A 21,912-nucleotide genomic window follows, 5' to 3' on the forward strand; every position below is an offset into this window, starting at 1 on the left:
TTTCAATTGACAGTTCCTGGCATGTAGCATTAAAGGGATCGTATAGTTTTGGTTGAGACCTAATTTCAGGTTTCTAACATTTTTTGGTGAGATAATGAGAAACCTCATATGAAATATGAAAGAGCATGTACATGTAGTTCCATTAGGAATTCAATGTTTATTTGATGAAAATTGTTTTTGAAATGGCTGAGATATCCAACACAGAGCGATTCTAATAAAGTGTGGGACCCACACTTTTTTACGATCACTTTGTTTTACTTTGTTTTTGGATGTTCCAGTCATTCCAAACCCGATTTTCATCAAATAAACTTTGAATTCCCCTTAAAATGGTATGTTCTGTAATATCATAAGTGTTTTCTTGGTATCTCACAAAAAACTTAAAAGCCCAAGTCTCATCTCCACCAATACTTGTTATACGTACCATCCCTTTAAGTGGACCCCTTTTAATACACCAGAGCTGGCAGTGCCCAAATTCATAAAACCTCCATTTCTGACAGAAATACACAGTACAAGTTTGCCTGCCCTCAAAACTTTCTGATTTTTAGTATGTACGTGTATGAATCATACCATGATGATATGACACGCACAAACGGAGTAAGCATAAAACATCGACTCTGCTTATGCAAGAGAGCCAATTGATACTGACAGCGAAACAATTTGAACAGATAAGTACAAAATGATCATGAAAGCTGGTAGAAAACTGTGCCGCCAGCCAGTAAAAAAAATGACTATTAACACACACAAGGAAACAATTTTAAAAAGGTGAATATATCCATGGATTAGTCGTAGTAATTAATGTATACCAGGATGTCAACCATAAACAATGGCAATGACTCACAATTATTAATCGGTGCTCTAATATGAACATTTTCTGTCTATACAACTGTAGTGTGAATGGAAAGACCATAAAATGTCATGATTTTTGGAAGTCACAGTGTTTTGCGTAATGAAAACAGGCCTAAGGACGACACAAGATGACACATTTCCCTGCTGGTATTATAAAACATGAGCAGTGTTTCCTTCGATTTCACAAATGGTTCATTTATGCTCAATTTGCATTTTGAAACGATCGTCAATTAAAGTGTTTGAGGAGGTACTGTACGTACTGCAATCATGCTCAATTTTTTTTTCGAGCTTGAGAAAGAGCAGATTTTGCAAGCATTGTGCATGTGCTTGCTACTTAATTCGACCCACAAGGGCAAGTACAAATTATGGGGGTGGGTGCTTGCTTGGGAGTTTTGAATGGAGTATGTGTCCAAAACAGAAGCAGGGTCAAGAGCACAGAGACTCCAACCCAAAGTACCTTCTGATCTGGAGATTCTCCCGCCTGAAACCCCTAGCAAACGGGAGACTCAAAGTTGATGTGTGCGAAACGCGAAATTCCCAGGGATCTAGATGCTCTCTGGTGCTATCTAAGGCTTATTTTTTCAACATACGATAGAAATATGTAAAAATCTTTTCCAACGGGAGACAAAGAGCCAGGGCGGGAGAAATTAAATCTCAAACGGGAGAACGGGAGATTTTGCAAAAATGGTTTTTCGGCGGGAGATCTCCCGTCGAAAACGGGAGAGTTGGAGTCTCTGAGAGCACATCATCCATATAATAATTAGAACCTTTGGTGTTACAGCTGTAGTCATTGTCACAGACATATCTAACTCTATCAAGTAACAAATTAATTCTGATATGGTTGTGGACACTTCCATTAAATATTATACAGCCCTATTGTTGCGCCTGTTCGCGTATTCATATCATCATTAGTACACGCTGTAGTAACAATACAGCGAGGGAGCTCAATGTAAAAAGCACATGTCGATTTGTGAATTGCACATTGTGCAATTAGGAACTGAAAAGGCATTGAGATGACTTCAGGTATTGTTGTATTTATAACCGCCTTTAGGCCTATAGATACGTGGTTTTGTGTTTATGCTTCCCCATGAACTGCATTTTGGGAGAACACACTTGTAAACACACTTTTTTGTGTGTTTTGAATCACTGTTTTGAAATGCTGTTTCAAAATGAGTCTCAGAGGTAACTGTACTTTGAACTACACACATTTCAAAATCCTGGTTATGACACAGAAAAATTAAAGCACAAATACACCCTAACACAGTCCTCATGAGCAGCACAGATAGGCACTTTTCTTTCTGTTAGAATGATTTGAGAACAATAATAACACAGAACAATAAGCTTGAAAATGAATCTTCGGAAATGAAAAATTTGGCATTTTGTTGCTTCTCATTCAATTAACCTGTAATTCATCGGCACTGTATGGTGCACATTGTAGAATAGTGTGTAGAGACCCAGCTCCATTGTGAGTTGTATTCAAGCATGAAGAAGTACAACTGTCAATTGACTGAACAGATAGACAAGAAAAACACCATTTATGACACCCTAACCAAACAAGTGATACAGTACATCACACACAATACACTATAAAATATGGTTGTATAAAGGGCAAAAGCAATTTACCGGTATGCATTATTCATCTGGCACTGCGACTTTTCAACACACTGCAAAGGATGCATTTCATTCTGCATATATGTATCAACTGAACAAGCTTTCAAATGGCCGAATTTGAATGGGCATAGTTGGCTTGAAGGCACGCTGTGCTGGATTGGGTTACCAGTAAGTGCAACAAAATGCATTAGTCAAGGGTTTTAGATGTTATTTTTTACACAAAAATAACCTAAACTATCTACATTTTGGCATAAACAATTTTATACACTATCCCTCATTAATGTCTTTTTTATGAACTAAATTACATTAAATAATCACCAAGATTCTATTTCCTTAACCCATTGAGGACGGGCTGATCTTGCTATTAAACACGCATTTAAAATATAGACACCTGCCGGAGTGTACTTTGAACTCGTCTTCAGCTAATTAATACAGAACTATACTTTCTTCTTATAATCAGTGCACGATATATTCTGCTGGTTGCACAGTTTTAACATTTGGGCAATTCCAGCATTACGGACACTACATTTAGAGAATTTTTTGTGACTTTGTTGGCTTACGCTGTACATTTCAACAACTCAGCATAATCATTCTGAATCCATTCATGGTTTATTCTAACCCAGTGGTCGTGAAATGTTAACAGTCTGAGTTTTGATTCTAGTTACAATATATCATTCGGTAGATATTACACAAAATGCTTGCCTTTATAACGGGCATTACATTTTTTGGACACGATTATGTACCTCCATGTGGATATGTTAAGAAATTTATGTATCAGAGCATCAAGTAAAAGCATTTTTTTTTCTGAAATGAGTGCTCAGGTCCTGTTTAAGTTGTAGATTGATAATTGTGAACAACACATTCAGCATTTACTCTACAGGTTCACAAATGTAGCGTTAAGGACATTACATCATTAGCGTTACGGACATTACAACTTTGTCCACTTTTTAAAGTCCCAATATTCATACTTCAACACAGTTCATATCTCAGACAAGGCTTACATGTAGTGTTTTTTGGTCCATTCTTAACCATAAACTACTTTGAACAAAATGCTGATGTGTTGATGACTATGGAATTCTGAGAGTCAAAGATTGTGTGTTTTTACAAAATTTATCAAAAATTTTGCCCCAAATGGATTTTTTGAAGAAAAGAATGTCTAAATACACTTTAATTGTATCAAAATACCACTCAAATGAAAGAACTAGACAAGTTCTAGCATTTGATACTAAATTTGTCCCTGCAGCTCATATATTTTTCAAATTATTGCAGATTTATGAGTTTTAGGAAAGTAACATTTTTCGCGGAATTGCCAATTTGCTGTTGGGCATTATTAATTCAATGTTTTGTAGTTGTGGGTCTATGCAAAGGGGATGCATTATTGTCCTTGTTTATTTTGTCAATTTGTACACACAAGACTGTCAGCTTCTACTTTAAATATCACACACACACTTCAGTGCAAATGAGCACTTACAATTTTTGTAAGTGCAAATGAACAAAGGTTTGTTGCAGTAGTGCATTAATTACCCAAACAACAAATATGAGGCTACTGCACAATGCCATTTTTTTGATTGCTACTTACAATTGTAAGTCTCTGAGTGTCATAGCACGTATACAAATGCTAATGTGTTGCTGTGGATAATTGGTACCAAAGGTACAATATCTGTGTGGTTTTAGCGCAATGCCCATGTACAGGGTTTTCACGCGTGGAGTGGTTTGCATCAGTCAATTACAATGTACACGTGGTACCAGCTGCTGTAAAAGTGGAAAATTTTGTGCATCTAGTATAACATACAGGTAATTTTTCGCACTCGGCCGGGTAAAATGAGCTTGTACATGTACGTGTATGTAATTTCACAGACAGATGCACCAACTGAGCGGGCACTTCAACCAGCTCACTGCTGCCACAGTAATAAATCATGCATAGTAGGAGACCTAAATGGCTTTGGCATCACATGACAAAAGGTAACTGGTCCATATCATGACCTAAACTTCACTTATGCCACAGGACAAGCGAACATAAAGAAATTTTCATACAAATGACACATCATAACAAATTTCCCTACAATATACTAACAAGAGTGTATCTCGAGATCTATCACAGATAATGAAAAATGTTATTACAATATATGTATCTAGACCATAACAACCAAATATTTGGGCACTTTTAATGCTAAATTCATGTAACTCAAAATATGCATGAAAATGCCCACATCACAAAAATGTCACCTTTTACAGTAACCCTCAACTGCGAGCCCCATTAAAACAGATTAACCAGTTGAGGACGAGTCCCCAGTATACTAAGTAGTCAGGCAGGTGTCTATGGGAAGTGTGTCTTGTAGCAAAATCAGTCCATCTTTAACCCGTTGAGGACGGTTTGATTTTGCTACAACACACATTTCCCATAGACTGTTGCCCGAGTATACTCGGGACTCGTCCTCAACGGGTTTAACGGGTTAACCTTGGACTAATGGACTCTCCACAGCCTAATGCCAAGTACAACGGTTAGCAGCTAGTCTAGACTATTGCTTACAATCATGTATAGATTTACACACAGACGGCATAGGCAGTTTGAAAATGTTTTAGCGTGGCATTTACCCGTAATTTTCTCAAGTGTCGTCACATAGCTTCTTTTCTTTTTATGCGCAGTGTGTTTTTTATGTCCACTCGAAGGATATCAAGTGTTTGTATTGGGAGCTGTGATAGCTCAATACACAGAGTATATAAATCAAAGCTGTTTTCTTGACATGATAACTCAATGTCATGGCAAATAAAAGGGAAGGTGTACCTTGGAATTATTGTTGTTTTTTTTTTTCAATTTGTTTCCTTAGCATCTTTCTTCAAAACTATAAATCTTTGTACAAAAGAGTAAAATATGGTTTACATCATACATGTGTCCTCCTCAGTGGGTAACTTCCATCTGTGCCCAAATACATATCTTTTTAGACAAATTAAAATCACCTTTCTTTTTGTACAAAACAAATGGAAACCATGCTCATCTCCTATGTAACACAGAGTTACCCATTTGTCTTATACACAATGTACTTGCTTACACTTTTACAACTGAGAACTTTGTTTTGTGTACATGTGTCTAATTTTTGGTCACCAAGATTTTCACTGAGCTACATACATTATAGATGATTCTTCTGTTTTCATACAAAGGAACATAATATCAGCATGGAATTTCCCTTTTACTTTCAATCCTTAACAACTATCAGCAAAGTCTGCATAATAATGAGATGAAAATGTTATTTTGATCTAGCTATTCTTAGAGAGTCAGCACGGCTGTAAGACTAGTTCAAAACATATTATACAGTGCACTCCCATTACAACGAACACTATAAGGGATTAATAACGAAATTCCAATTTATTCAATGAAGTAAAAATTCAGGCCCCAACATCATCCACTCTTTGATTTTTAATTGTTTGTTTGTTTGCAACAAAATTTGGATAGAAAATTCATGAAAGAAAACTAACTGCAGTCCCGGGGATTTTATTATATAATGGGAGTCGACTGTATTATGTAACGGGACGGACATTCTTATGACAATGTTGTGATGGTGCCTTTTAAGGAAGGTACATTACAGGTAATTTTAAATCTTATTGGCAATACCCTTAATCTCTTTCAACTCTTTGTTCTCACAGCCCTGAGACATCTATTGTCTATTGTGTTTTGTTTGGTGCAAACAGTTACTCCCTGAAAACCATGTTTTCACAACTCTGCTTTATTTTTTATTTTTTATTTTTTATTTTTTTCAACCAGTATGTAACCTTCTTGTGTAGTATAAAGAAAAAAAGGAAAACAGACACACACACCATGGAAAGACAATTCTGCTTTAAACAATCCTCACCCTCTCTCAAACAACAGTCACACTGACCGATCATCCATTCTATCCTCTGTTCCATAGTGAAAACTTCTGATCCGAGAAGTGGTTCTACATGGCCACCGAAAGGATTGGATATAATGCACCACTGCTCATCGTCTTCACTTTACCATACACTGGCCCCTGGTGGTAATTCAAGCATGTGCTCTCAACTTGAAGATAATCCTACTAAGAGAAACGATGTACGACGTACTTTGGAAATATCACTTAAAACAAACAAACAAACAAACAAACTTTACAACTCAGATAGCATTAAGTACAACATATAAAGAGGTCGAGTTCAAGAAAGAAAAAAGATCTAAGATCTAATGAATAAGTATGAATACAGTCGGTTCTGATTTTTTTTTTTTATAGACTTTACTTCCAAGCAGCAAACATAATGCAAATAATGTTGGCATAATGCCAAGACATGAGAAGAAAAAGGCTTTAATAGCAAACAGCATAAAAGGAAACTAACGAGTAATTGACACTTCAAATTAAAAGATAATTAGAGTTCCTTGATGCCACTTGTTCCTACAGAAACTATGTACTGCAGCTACAAATGTAATATCAAGAATAATCATTATGGAGAAACCTCCTTGTTTTTTGTTTATCCTCTGTGTTTTCCATCTCTCCTACTGCTTTCCTTTTTATACATGTACCTTTACCTTCCCTCGATCATACTTTATTCAAGTACCCTACAATTGTGTGTTTCAACAAGTAATTCTACTAGTGAATCAAACTTGGATAAAATTTCTACAAAATTTGTGAAACTTTGATAAAGATGGCATGTAGATATGTAAGAAAACAACAAAAATTAAACCAAACTGTATTCGGTTAAAGGCCAAAAAAGCAGGGAATTATACATGTACTAGTATACAGTATACCACTAAACTTGCATGGTTAAAAAAACAAAAAACAAACAAACAAACCCAACATGATACTAAGGTTTACTCAACTGCAACATAATTTGATGGCTCGATTTACAAGATATGGTGCAGATATTCTGAACTTTCATCAAAATCAACCACAGTTCGAAGTTCACTCAGTGTGCACCAATTATTATTTCTCACACAATACAGTGTAGGCCTATCGTTACATCACAAATTACTTTGCACTTGGAAAGGTGTGCACTATAGTCCTGATCATCCGTATCCCACTCGGACTGTGTGGGGGGAAAGAATGTCTATCATGCATGTACACCTACAGCGACAAGTACACTAATATGAACAATCAAGATATTTTTTTCTTTTTTTTTTTTGGGGGGGGGGGGGGAGGGTTAGGATGAGAGGGGGGTCCATTTTGCTCCAGAGTCGACTATTTCAAAGCACTATCATGTATTTTGTTTTTTAAAGCTCAGAGACTGCTGATGGCTGAATTCAAAATGTCAGCGTTCACAACATATACCCCGTTTACAGTGCGGGGCCGGGCTCGGCCGCGGCTCGGCCGCAGCCGAGCCCTGCCTCAATTGTGCGGCCGAGCCTCGCAATTTTGTCCGTTCACACTGCTGGGCTCGGCCGCGCTTTTAACTCAAACCTTTCAATATTTTGTCGTAGTGGCGCTCTGCTTGTAAACAAACGCAATTTGGTATAGCCTGGTTTTCAGATCCTTTGCCAACTGGATTCCGTGGCGACAAAGTCGCCGTTCAGGCAAAGGCCTTTGCCGAAGGAAAAATCCTTTGCAGGACAAAACCACCTTAAACTATTAGTTAGTTTTCCACGTTGAGGGGGTTAATATCATGAATAGCGAAATAGTACGGGCATAGGGTCTGGAAGCCAGACTAAAATTGGCCGCGCATTTGGCCCAGTTTGCGTTTACACCAAGAAGAGGCCGGGCTCGGCCGCGGCTTGGCCGCGGCCGAGACCACCTCCAGAGCGAGGCCAAATGCGAGGCCAATTTTGGCCTCGCATTTGGCCTTTTGCGCGTTTACACTGAAGCGGGGCTGGGCTCGGCCGCAGCTCGGCCACGGCCGAGCCTCGCACTGTAAACGGGGTCATACTCTGTTCATTGACAGTGTAACAATTGTTGGAATTTTTGTGCTGGAATGTACAATGTGCACTGCAGCCATTGTTGCATCATGAATTACAATGTATTATATGTGCAACACGCTTGTAATAATGCACCCCTGAATAGAGGTGGTCTGACCACACTGGATTAAAGGGGCTTTAGGAGTACATTTTCAGACTGGATCTTTGCTCTCAAATCAGCAACATTACAGCAACATTAGTAGAACACATCAGTGAAAGTTTGAAGAAAATCGGACAATCGATGCAAAAGTTATGAATTTTTAAAGTTTTGGTGTTGAAACCGCTGGATGAGGAGACTACTAGAGGATATGACGTATGAGTGGACAACAATACAAAGAAAATATAAAAGAAATTCAACAAAAATTCACTTTTCTAGAATTATGAAAGAGCAATGGTCCAACCTCTTTCAGAAAGCAGGGGGAATAATTGCTACCCCTAACATATGTCAATATCAAGTTGATGGAATTTGTAATTTTCATGAAAAATGGATTTTTGTAGAATTTTCCTTATATTTTCTTGGTATTGTTGTCCACTCATACGTCATAACCTCTAGTAGTCTCCTCGTCCAGCGGTTCCAACACCAAAACTTTAAAAATTCATAACTTTTGCATCGATTGTCCGATTTTCTTCAAACTTTCACTGATGTGTTCTACTACAATGTAATGTTGCTGCTTCCACTCAATCCACATTGCTCTTGGGGTTTATCTTCCCTTTAAGATGTCCTTGCAATGCAGTTATCATATGATGAATTCCACATTGTATGGACATTCCACCTACAATCCAAACTCCATGATACTCTATGGGAATTCCGATGTACACTTATGTACCATGAGACGTACAAATTGTACACTGTACAGACGAGAGAAAACCATTGTACGGCCTCACTCAGGAACCAAAAACACGATACAGGAATGAGGAAACGAAATTTGTCTATTTGTACAGCCGAGATTTACTCAGCAAACCACTCGATAGAATCCACAAATGACACAAGCCGAGCATCTCAAGGATGATAGGTTCTAACATTTAGTTAGTTTAAATATTAATAGTTCTACTGGGCAAATTTTGCTATTCAGTGCGGCAACATTCTGCATTGATCGTCACTATACTATTACATACACTATGTTTTTGTTTTGTGTGTAATAACAGTAATACATCATACAAATTGGCTTAAAATCTGCTATTCAGTCTTTACATTAGAGTATTCAAAGAATATGTGCTTTGTTTTGTTACCGGTATCTATTCAATGCAAATGTATTGTATGTAATATTACAACAGGAGATGTGGGCAATGTCAACAGTGTTATTGCTGAGTAAACAGTCAAGCTTTATCTTATCTAAACAGTAAAGACACATAGAGGGGTTTCTTTTAATTGCTTTTCCATGATCTGGGTACATACTATCAAGTGATAGCCCCAACACATTTGTAGCGTACCCAAAATAAATGTTTGCATGCCAACTTTTCTTTCTTTGTAAAAGCCAAGGTATGACTCTTTGGACAGGTCTCCATCAGACAGAAGGATCACAGTGTTTTTCACTTTTGAATAGATTGGAGTAGCATGCTGTTTGTGCAGTGATGATGTCTGTACAGTGTACATGTACTGTGTAACATGCTTTTAGATTGGACATTACATTGTATCTCTTCTCAAATATTTATGCTCCATTTTGCATTACGTAAATACAAAAACAAAATACATTATCTCAATCCCATCATGCTCATGAATACGGTGCAAATTTCAAATAAACACAAAAATGACACAAAATCAAACGTTGCACACAATATGCATCAGCCTCAAGCTTGTTTTCATGAGCAAGTCGCTTTCTGGTAGACTTCTGGTATGTATACATGCAGTGTAAGTTCTTACAGTATTTCCAAAACTTAAAACTATTCGCAAATCCAGACATTGTACTACACCTAGCTGAAAATTCATTCTGAATTAAAGCCCTCGTCACACTGGAGCGGATCGAGCCAACGAATGCCCAGCGGATCCGAAAATTTGGAGATATGTACGCTCATATCCGTTTATGGGGAAAATCTGGAATATATCCCAGCCAGGCCAGCCTTCCCACTCCATGGAATCTCCATGTTTAACCACATATTTAACCCGCTGGCGACTACAGTGTATCCTGAGTACGGTATACTCCGGCAGTGTGTCTATGGGAAAAGCGTGTTATAGCAAAGTCAGATCGTCCTCAATGGTTAACTACATGTGATGTGATAGAGTCTTGCTCTTGCTCATTCTTTATCCACAGTTTCCTCACTGGTTTGTAAAGAGAACAAGGCAAGCCTCCATGACTGGCAATTATCTTCTCTATACATTGTAGATGGCCATTCTGAACGACCATTGCTGCCATAAATACTTGAGGCTATTCAAGTGAAGAAAAAAAAAGAGAACCACACACACAAAAAACAGCATCTGAACTACTTTCAACAAAAGGGTCAAGGGCTAATGACCGAGGTTTAACCCCTGCCAGATAATCCAAATTTAAGGTAAAAGACCCCCAAACTGATATCTTTCACTGGAGAAGGGAAAGCGAGAGGGGGAGAGAGAGAGGGAGAGAGAGAAGGGGACAGGGAAATGAACCATTTTTATTTTAAAGCACTTTCATATTCAAAGCTAGTACAGTATGTGTTTTTGTCTAACATGTATAATCATTGCTGTATATTTTGCACACATAACTTTACAGATACATTTAACCAAATGCTTGAAATGATGGCAAGCTCGAAAACTTAGTGCATTCAACTTCACAGCTAGAAGTGGACAAATGTTTTTAAATACAAAGTCAAACACCAAGGACTGCAGTAGTTGAAGCTAACAGTAAAATACAACTTACAAACGGTTCAGTGTAATAATGTCAGAAGTAAAAATGACAGAGGGAAAAATGTCAGAGGTAAAAATGTCAGCAGGTAAAAATGTCAGAAGTAAAAATGTCAAAAGTCAAAATGTCAGAGGTAAAAATGTCAATAGGTAAAAATGTCAGAAGTAAAAATGTCAGCAGGTAAAAATGTCAGAAGTAAAAATGTCAAAAGTCAAAATGTCAGAGGTAAAAATGTCAGAGGTAAAAATGTCAGAGGTAAAAATGTCAGAAGTAAAAATGTCAGAGGTAAAAATGTCAGAGGTAAAAATGTCAGAGGTAAAAATGTCAGAAGTAATAATGTCAGAGATAGAAAAGTCAGAGGTAATAATGTCAGAGGTAAAATGTTAGATGTAAAAATGTCAGAGGGAAAACATTTTTACTTCTGACATTTTTACCTGGCACCTTACAAACATGATACTTTGGAAACCATTAAGCATTCATGAACACAGAAACAGGGTACAGGGGTTTTTAGATAATAGCAATATCAATGACCCTTATACATAATACGTGAAACTACTACCGGTAAGTATATTGTAGGATTTCCTGGCATGAAAATTGTAATTTCTTTCATATTTTTAAAAGATTTGTTCAGTTTCACTGATGTGTGGTGTTTATTTCTTGATCTCATTTACTACTAACTTCATTTTTTATCTTAAATTTCTTTCCAGAATTGTCAAATGGCATAGTCTTTTAATGGGGGAAGAGGTGAAATGAAAGAGAAAAAGAACCCCAACAAAATAATTAGAAATAATAGACAAGCCATTTTGATGAAGAAACCATGGATTATCCATTTTATCCACAAACTCTAAAATATAGAAGTTATGTACACATTTCTAAGATATTGTTGCAATTTAAACAAAAGGAGTCTAACACTCATTCTGGTGTCCAAAATCATCAGCAGCTACATGTAGTTACTCAGCACTCACACTCTTCCAGGAGCTTGATAAAAACAGCACAAACAAAAAACAAACAAACAAACATTTTTAAATTACTTTGGTTTCAAGTGAAAAGTACCATGCTGTATTGCGGGTCGGCTCATCTTGCATTTTATAGACAGGTTGATGGATTATGAGTTAGTGAAAGTAGAGAAGAAGGAATAATTAAGTATGAAAGATTGACAGAAAAAAAACAACAGCAATGAATTCCACATCACATGGACAAGATCTACATTGTAGGGATTGTGAGTGGAAACAGTTTTATGCTTTCAAGCTGTATTAAGTTACTTTACATAGTTTTCTTCATATCACATATCAAAATGACCACTTTGTTGCCAATGGTTGAGTTTGTATGGTGGCCATCAAAAGCTACAACACATTTATGTGCAAATTACTATTTTAATGAATTACATGTACATGTAGTTGATCTCATGCACCCAATCCTAACAAGTGGAAGTCAAGCACAGGTCACACTTTATGTAATGCGATACCACTGCACAGAAGGCACAGGCAGATACTGTTCAAAACGAGAAATGTTCGCGTGCATTTTAATTTCGCGAATTTCGCGAGCACCAAGATTCGCGAAATTAAAATGCACGCAAAATTTCTTATCTACACTATATGCATTGAACGCAAGAGGCAATTCGCGAAAATTTCTTGCCACGAAAAAGGCCGTCGGCTCCAATTCGCGAAAATTTCGTGCCGCGAATATATCATGTTTTACAGTACACGTACAAACAAGTGTAGTATTGTATACATATGTGACCGTGCATCACAAAACGAACAAAAAGTCGCACCCCTTGACTTCATGTGAGGACTCAAAAAAGGTGAAATGGGTCAACCAAGTCAATCTTGAGTTTTTCATATTCTGAAAGAGCTGCTCTTCTTCTACAAAATTCCTAAGTTTGGGATCATAAGATGATCATAAGATGAATGGGAAAGTGTGTTTTCAGAAGTTTTTCTACAACCCTTTTTTGTAGAGTAGTGTGATCAGGCCTGTCTCATAGAGGTTCCTTTTTATTCTTTGAAAATCCTTTGCACACACTCTTCACTTTCAACTCTAAAAACTTAAAAAAAAAAAAAAAGATAACGCTACTGTTTTGAAAGTTGGCATTAATCATGGACAGAATGTATTAATTGAGCATGCTTAATTTCCGCCTAATCCGATAATTCCTTCATTGTTGTTGCTCCAGTGATTAACATCTTGTTTTTTTGTCCCATTCATCGCACAGCTAGCGTGACTTGGTAAAAGGTTAAGCTCCCAAATAGAACCTGTAGTTCAAAGCCTCTTCTCGGTTCACACTTTTCCAGAGTGTGTGCTTTCTTTCCAATATTTAGATAGGTTAGGAGAGTCCATTTGTTTTGAGTTACATCATATTAAAGCATAGAGTCTGCTCTTTCAGTGTCTGCCCTTAACTAAAAATCCATGTCTGGCGACTTTTTGTTGGTTTTGTGATACAGGGTCACATTATATGCAATAATCAAATCTATTTTTTTTTTTTTTTGCTTTTTATCACAACTAAAACATTGTCACCTTACAATACAACGTACATTGTATGTAAATTGATGCACTTTCAGAGCTTGTAATTTCACATTTCTTCTCCCAACCTCTTAATTGCTGAGAATATTTTGTAAAACTATGGTAATTTGGTGATGGATGCTTATAGAGCTTGCACTCTGCCAGGAGTGAAGAAACCTCATCGCTATAGGCCCGGCACAGTCGCACTTCGTGAGATTCGCCGCTCTGTACATCGTTTCTGAAATTACATATAGCAGCTTTTTTAGCACGGCCTCTGTTCAAGTTTTTACAGTATATGTGATAGGGATATCAATTGGCAGGGTTGTGAGATGAAGACGAAAGTCTTAAAAAGTCTGGAACTTATGAAAGAAAAATGTTCAGTGCATTTATACACCTGTGAATGTTTCAATGCATTTTGAACAACGAAATAAAAGTTCAGAAAAAGAAGGTTTACAAAGTAGGTTTTGGGCAGAGTAAAAAAGGTCTGAAATCAGATTAAATCTCTGAACTCTCAATGCCCTGGAATTGATGATGATGCTGAATGATACTCTGAACGAATCTTGGACTCAAGTCATCAACAGAATTTGTTTGAAATATGTCTGAATATGATGAATATTTATTTGATTATAACAACAAGGCTTTAGCACAGTGACTGAAACATTCTTATAATTTAATACTGCAGCTTTAATTGGCACAAGCACACAATGGGCGTGGTGTCTCTCAAAATGCATCAAACACGAGTAGGTTTACACATATAATCTTGAACTCAGCTTATTGTTGAACAAAATCTGAAAGGCCTGTGGTGGAAAGGGACGAGGCTTAATTGTGAGAGTGAAAGTTTTATTGAGCTGCAGAGAGCACACCCGGGTATCCCCTGTCACCTGTGGACTGGCGAGGGCCTGCCGTTTAGTTCCAGCGCCATCCGCACACCGGCTGCATGCCCGAGCCTTGCCGAGGAGGACTGGTAAGTAGACTGCATGCTCGCCCGGGCCTGCTCACCGCATTATGAAACCATATGATGTAAATTACTTGTACATCATGATCATGACACTCCTAGTTGAACTGATACATCACAATTCCACATGCACACAAAATACATCACGATGCCATAACTTACAAGCAATAAGTGATCAGTCGTCCTTCTTGATGTGGGGCACCCGTTATGACAAGATCATCTCGTCTACTCTAACTGTCCGTGGTATGGGGAGCTAGTAGATAGCTTTCTTACGATCCGCGATCCGCACACGAGTCGTACGAGTGGACACATCCACTGCAGCCTATCCACTGACGCGTCGTATCGAAGTCCTCCTAGAGCGTGGCGACGGATTTGATGCTGCGTGCTTTCTCAATGACCATGAGACCATCAAAGCATGTACCGCACTTGATATTGTTTGCACCTGCTGTCTGGTATTGGAAGCAGCAACCCCTCCTCTCTCACTGTCCTTGTATCACTCTCACGGTCAGATCTCACGAGCAGCTATGTTTTCGCTATGAAGATCGCAGTAGGCCTTATGCATGCTATGATGGAAGGTATGCATGGTAGGCGCGGCGACAGTGTGTGACGTAATGATCGGTACGTCTGTAGTTGATGTTGTTTAGTATTTACATCAGTAGTATGCTAACCAGTAGGCCTCTACATTGCATTGGGAGTCGTGGCGCCGCCGCCGAAGCGTCGGATCGTGTTTTGTTTTGTTTTTGTTCTGCATCATGAACTTCTATAGGCCTACAGTTTGTGTTATTTAAAGTTGTTGGTTTTCTGTTCAAAGCATGCATTTTACCATGCGTTCTTACCGGAAGAAAAGGAAAAAAGTGTGAATCAAGGAGATTATACAGATCGAGTCTTAACAGTATGCACTTGCGAATAAAACGGAATTATGCTTTCTAATTCATATGTAAAATAGGGTCATGAATATTGATAGGCTTGCGCGTCCTTTCATTTGGTGAGGAAACCTACGAGCACTTCAATGGCGTGCGGTACAAGAAGCAGTAAGTCCCTACTAGATACAAAAGGCCGTTTTTCAGATTGTGAAGAATGTAGGCCTATGTCGTATTAAATCCTCTAGCGTAAATATTATGATGAAGTGTTAGGTCCATGATCTATTACAGGCAATGTAATCACAAAGGAATGGCATCGTAAATCATTAAGTAGGCCTATTAGGCCTACTATTAGGGGCCTAAGTTATTTTGCTTAGCAAGGAAAGAAATGTGTGTTGAGTAAACTCTCGAATGAGGATCATTAACAATGATTGCCTCACAGACTCACTTTGAATACTTTCACAAAAATGAGCAGTAAGCACTACTAGTATTCATTTCCCTCCTACCCTTTTTTTTTAATATTAAAATTATAGTTAATGATATTCACACATTTCAAACAGCATTTTTTATCCACACACACACACACACACACGCGCACACACACACACACACACACACACACACACACAAACGTTTAAACAACTTCCTTCTGTGTTCAATGACTTTTTAATCCCTATTTCCAATATTCTGTCCTATGCTTACCCAATGAGCAGTTCATCTTCCATCACCTTGAAAAGACTTGAACTTGAACTTGAACCGTTTGTGAACCAGGAATTGCTTCAGCAAAAAAAAAAAAAAAAAAAAAAAAAAAAAAAATCTCAAACATCATGGCTCCAATGTCTGGAATTTTTACCCGACAACCTTAAACAGAATAGGGCCTAGATCCTTTTGCATGTTCCAAAATTAGCTTGAAGATAATTATGATGTCAAATCAATGAGATGTTTGGTCATCAATGAAGAGCATTTTGTTAATGTGCAAATCATTTATCTGTTCATCCTTCTCTAAACTAACTTCTTTCATTCAAGAAAGGGCCCCGAACTGAACGTACAAACCAACGTGACTATTAAAAGACAAATTCGTTATCTGTCTCATCTTCCCATAAACTCTTCACATTTTTGCAAAATGAACCTGCACTGTTTTTTTTTGGGGGGGGGGGGGTGGAAAGTGAATCGAGTCGTATATCCACTACTGTAAAAGACAATATGTTTAAGGTCAAATATCCTTGTCATGAGTTTGCTTCATGATGATGATCATGGTTTCCTGCTTTTCTTTTTCCGTCTCCAGAAAAAAGCCCTTCGAATAATTTGCCATGTATCTTGGAGAGCTCACACCGATGTTTTATTTCCGAAAACAACATTTTAAAGATAACCGACCTTTATTATTATTATCTTGGCCAATTTATGTACAAACTCAGTAATAATTAATTGCCGTCTGTTTTCACTAGCATGTTTGCGAGAAACCGCTCCTTCCATAAATATCCGACTTGTCGCTCTGATAAATTCCATCTGCCTTTAATTGGGGCTATTCTTTTACACAATCTATATTTACATTTGCTGGACCTAATTATTGGAATAACCTTTGTAACAATTTAAAGGCGTCCCCAAGTTTATAAGTTCTTTGAAGAATAATATGAAGAAAAAAATCTGAACAGTTACAAGAATTTGTCTAAATCTCATCATGAAAGTTAATATTTTATACATTACTGTAACATTGTGAAATTGTGCTGATCCTTCAACGGTTGCAAAAAGTTGGAAAATCCAACTTTATTATAATATAAAATCACGGCTGAGCGGCTCCATCCATCCATTATCTCTCATCTTGTTATAGTCTTCTATCTTTTTTTTTTTTGGTCTTTTATCTTCACTCCAAGTAGGGCCTAATAAGTTTCTCTCTCCCTCTCTCCCTCACACACACACACACACACACACACACACACACACACACACACACACACACACACACACGGCGCTCTCTCCCCCTCTCTCTCTTCCTACATGGCAGCGACTTACCGGTAACCGTGTAGGGATTTGTTCAGCGTGTAAAGTTTCGGCTTAGGTTATGGCTTATATAGATATAGGTCTCCATGTCTTAGTTTCTTTTGTTTTTCCACTTTTTATGTATACAGTCAATCAATCATATAATTTGTTGTATCTCGAGTGGGGGAATGCTCCCTACAAGCACTACTTTTTAGCATTTCTCTCTTTTTCCAGCATATCCGTATGCTTACAATATTTTTAAACTTATCCTTTATCAGGCCTATGTATTACGATGAAATTTATGTATTCAATTTCTGTGGAATATTTATGTTTCTGTTGGAAATGGAGTAAATAAATAAATAAATGAAAATGAATGTTATATACAGTTATTCAATTTGTGTCCCAAACGGCATGTACATGTGATTTTTAAGTTTACATTAAAAAAAATCATAAAATAACGCCTGCTCACCTCATTTTGTGTAACAATGTGTCAAAGAAAAAATGAAATTGAAAAATGGAACAATGTCGTGCATTTTGCTTAAATACTTACCAGTTCTAACTATTTGATTCAAATCATATTGTACTCGAATAACTTTGTTCAAGTGACTTTGTGTTCATACATTTATGTTAAAAAAAAAGAATGCAAAAATAAGATCAGTCAATTCTGCAATCACGAGTTTTAGAATCCTTTCGCTATCCTTAACAAAACATAACGTTTTATATTTGTGAACATTTCAATCTACAAACTTAGGGTTAAAAAATAAAAGATGAATCTAGGAATAAAGACATACTCGTAACCCCCAAAGTGGGTATGTACAACAGTAGTGCATGCATCATTTGCATTTGTAACTAAGATAAATTAAATGTATAGATAAATGAAAGGGTTTATATTCTGTAGGGCTGTGGAGCCGGGAAATGTGCAAACGCCGGGAAATGTGCAAACGCCGGGAATTGTGCAAACGTCTCGCCGGGAAATGTGCAAATGCCGGGAAACGTGCAAACGTCTTGCCAGGAAATGTGCAAACGCCGGGAAATGTGCAAACGTCTCGCCGGGAAATGTGCAAATTTCATCAACGGGAAATGTGCAAACATGACGCCGGGAAATGTGCAAAAGTTCAATTTTGCCGGGAAATGTGCAAAACGTCGCCGGGAAATGTGCAAATCATTTACTTTAGCGATATTGTGTATAAAGATAGTGGATAAACTCCATATCAAAACTGCCCATGAACTTCCACCATTTAGATTTTCTTAATGAAATCCTTGACAGATTTTCAACAAAGTTGGCAGGTAGCACGATTATGGCAATGGGATCTCAATTTGTTTATATAGCAGCCACCCCCCCCCCCCGAAAAAAGGGGGGGGGGGGGGCTCAATTAAGTCCCAGAACTACGGTATGATCGAAATTCTTCTTGTATTATATAACCAAATAAGAATGAGCTAGGATGGTTCTTTAACCCTAAAGGGGCCGGGCTTTTTTGGCTATGCTCAGATCGGGGGGGAGGGGGGGGGGGGGGGAGGGGATGGATTCCGCCCCCCCCCCCCCCATGAGATCTCGGCCATTAGTGGTGCGATAGCGATGAAATTTCGCATGCGTGAGACCCACGTCATAATCTACAAGATTGTGTCACAAGATTTTGTGAAACAATCAATTTCTAATTTTAATCAATTAATTATGCAAATTAAGCTCAAGATAATATTTTAGCCTAATTAAAAGCATTGAGAGTCTAATTTTTGATCTGTAAATCTGTTTTTGCATATTCAACAATTGTACCTCACAAAAACTGCCAAAATTCATGTCAATTCTTATTCATTTCATTGTTTTCAGAATTTCTCATGTATTTCCTTGTTTTAAAACTTTTGTTTTTTCTTCGTTTTTTCATTGGAAATTGTCACTGACCACTCTTCTACCATAATTAGCACAAAATTAATAAATGAAAGTGATTAATTTTAAAAATTATCAGGTTTTTATGACTTTCATGACAGAACATTGTTTTCCATAGGAAACGTACACAAAATCACAAAATTGTGCCCGTTTTGGGGCGACATTCCGTTACAAAAATGGGCGTGGCTTCGCAAAAGTATGCGCGGACGTTGCAAATTTGTTCTCAAAAGTTGCGCGAGACTTGAACAAAGAAAATGAAGAAGCCTCGCGACGAGGCCTTCTCGCGTTACAGATTTATAGCGCGAAACGTCGAGGGGGGGGGGGGGGCGGATTCCGCCCCCCCCCTCGCCCTTTTAGGGTTAAAGATATTGATGACAGGAGTTCACGTTTAATGGCAGATCCAGGGATGCAGGGCACGGGGCCATACGTGGGGAGGAGTCTTCAAATTGAAGCCTCAGAGTCCCTAAACTAGTGCTATGAAGACATTAATGACTGAAATTGCATGTTTGATTATGACGGATTCAGGATTTGTGTCCGGATCGCGGGGGAAGGGGTGAGGGGAGGAGAGGGATTTTCTACATTGTCAGTATCTTCTTGAAAAGTCTAGGACAGATCTTCACGAAACTTGTTAGATAGCCTCATTACGGTGATATGATTTTATGAATTGAAATTGGCCCCCAATCCTCCCCCCCCCCCACCCCCGGCCGAAAAGGGGGGGGGGGGTTGAAGCCTCAGAGTCTCTAAACTCTGGATTTTTAATAATCTTTTTCTGTCGTACAAAAAAAAAAGAAGATAGAGCTAAGTTAGTGCCTTGTATGACTGAAATTTCATGTTTGATTATGGCAGATCCAGGGGTGCCCTGATTGGGGGTGGGGGGAGGGGAAGTGATGGAGAGGAGGGGGATTGTACACATTTACTGCATCTTCTTGATAAATCCCAAGAAGGATTTTCACCAAACTTGGCAGATACCATCTTTACGGTGATATGGCCTTATATGGTAAACTGAGCTCCACCCCCTCCCACCGCGGGGGGGGGGGGGGGGAGGAGTTGAAGTTTTAGGTCCCTAAACTCTGGAATTTCTAATCTTCTTCTGTTGAACCGAAGAATATGGAACTACGTTATATGAAGACACTACAGTTACTAAAATTATTTATGACTTTCATGACAGAACATTGTTTTCCATAGGAAACGTACACAAAATCACAAAATTGTGCCCGTTTTGGGGCGACATTCCGTTACAAAAATTGGCGTGGCTTCGCAAAAGTAGGCGTGGACGTTGCAAATTTGGTCTCAAAAGTTGCGCGAGACTTGAACAAAGAAAATGAAGAAGCCTCGCGACGAGGCCTTCTCGCGTTACAGATTTATAGCGCGAAACGTCGAGGGGGGGGGGGGCGATTCCACCCCCCTCGCCCTTTTAGGGTTAAAGATATTGATGACAGGAGTTCACGTTAAATGGCAGATCCAGGGATGCAGGCACGGGGCCATAAGTGGGGAGGAGTCTTCAAATTGAAGCCTCAGAGTCCCTAAACTAGTGCTATGAAGACATTAATGACTGAAATTGCATGTTTGATTATGACGGATTCAGGGGTGTGCGGATCGCGGGGGAAGGGGTGAGGGGAGGAGAGGGATTTTCTACATTGTCAGTATCTTCTTGAAAAGTCTAGGACAGATCTTCACGAAACTTGTCAGATAGCCTCATTACGGTGATATGATTTTATGAATTGAAATTGGCCCCCAATCCTCCCCCCCCCACCCCCGGCCGAAAAGGGGGGGGGGGGGAGTTGAAGCCTAGACAGAGTCTCTAAACTCTGGATTTTTAATAATCTTTTTCTGTCGTACAAAAACAGAAGAAGATAGAGCTAAGTTATTGCCTTGTATGACTGAAATTTCATGTTTGATTATGGCAGATCCAGGGGTGCCCTGATTGGGGGTGGGGGGAGGGGAAGTGATGGAGAGGAGAGGGATTGTACACATTTACTGCATCTTCTTGATAAATCCCAAGAAGGATTTTCACCAAACTTGGCAGATACCATCTTTACGGTGATATGTCCTTATATGGTAAACTGAGCTCCACCCCCTCCCACCGCCAGGGGGGGGGGGGGGGGGGGGAGGAGTTGAAGTTTTAGGTCCCTAAACTCTGGAATTTCTAATCTTCTTCTGTTGAACCGAAGAATATGGAACTACGTTATATGAAGACACTACAGTTACTAAAATTTCAGGTTTGATTATGACGGGTCCATGTGCGCTGATAAGGGGTGTGAAGCGGATTTTCCACATTTTCTGCATAGTCTTGTAAGATATATGACGGATATTTGCCAAACTTGGCAGATAGTATATTTATGGTGATTCGGTCTTATTTTTTTTTTTTTTAATTGAATCCCCCTCACCCCCCCCCCCCCCGACGAGGAGGGGGGGGGGGGTTGAACCCTCAGAGTCCCTATTCTCTTGATTTTTTTTTACTTCTGTCGAACCGAAAAAGTTAGTGCTGTAAAGACATTAATGACCGAAATCTCGTGTTTGATTATGGCGGGTCTAGGTGTGCTCTGATCGGGGGTAGGTGAGGATGAGGGGGAGGGGGTGCTGTT

The sequence above is a fragment of the Diadema setosum genome, chromosome 15 (genome assembly GCF_964275005.1).
Source record: "Diadema setosum chromosome 15, eeDiaSeto1, whole genome shotgun sequence".
NCBI classification, from domain to species: domain Eukaryota; kingdom Metazoa; phylum Echinodermata; class Echinoidea; order Diadematoida; family Diadematidae; genus Diadema; species Diadema setosum.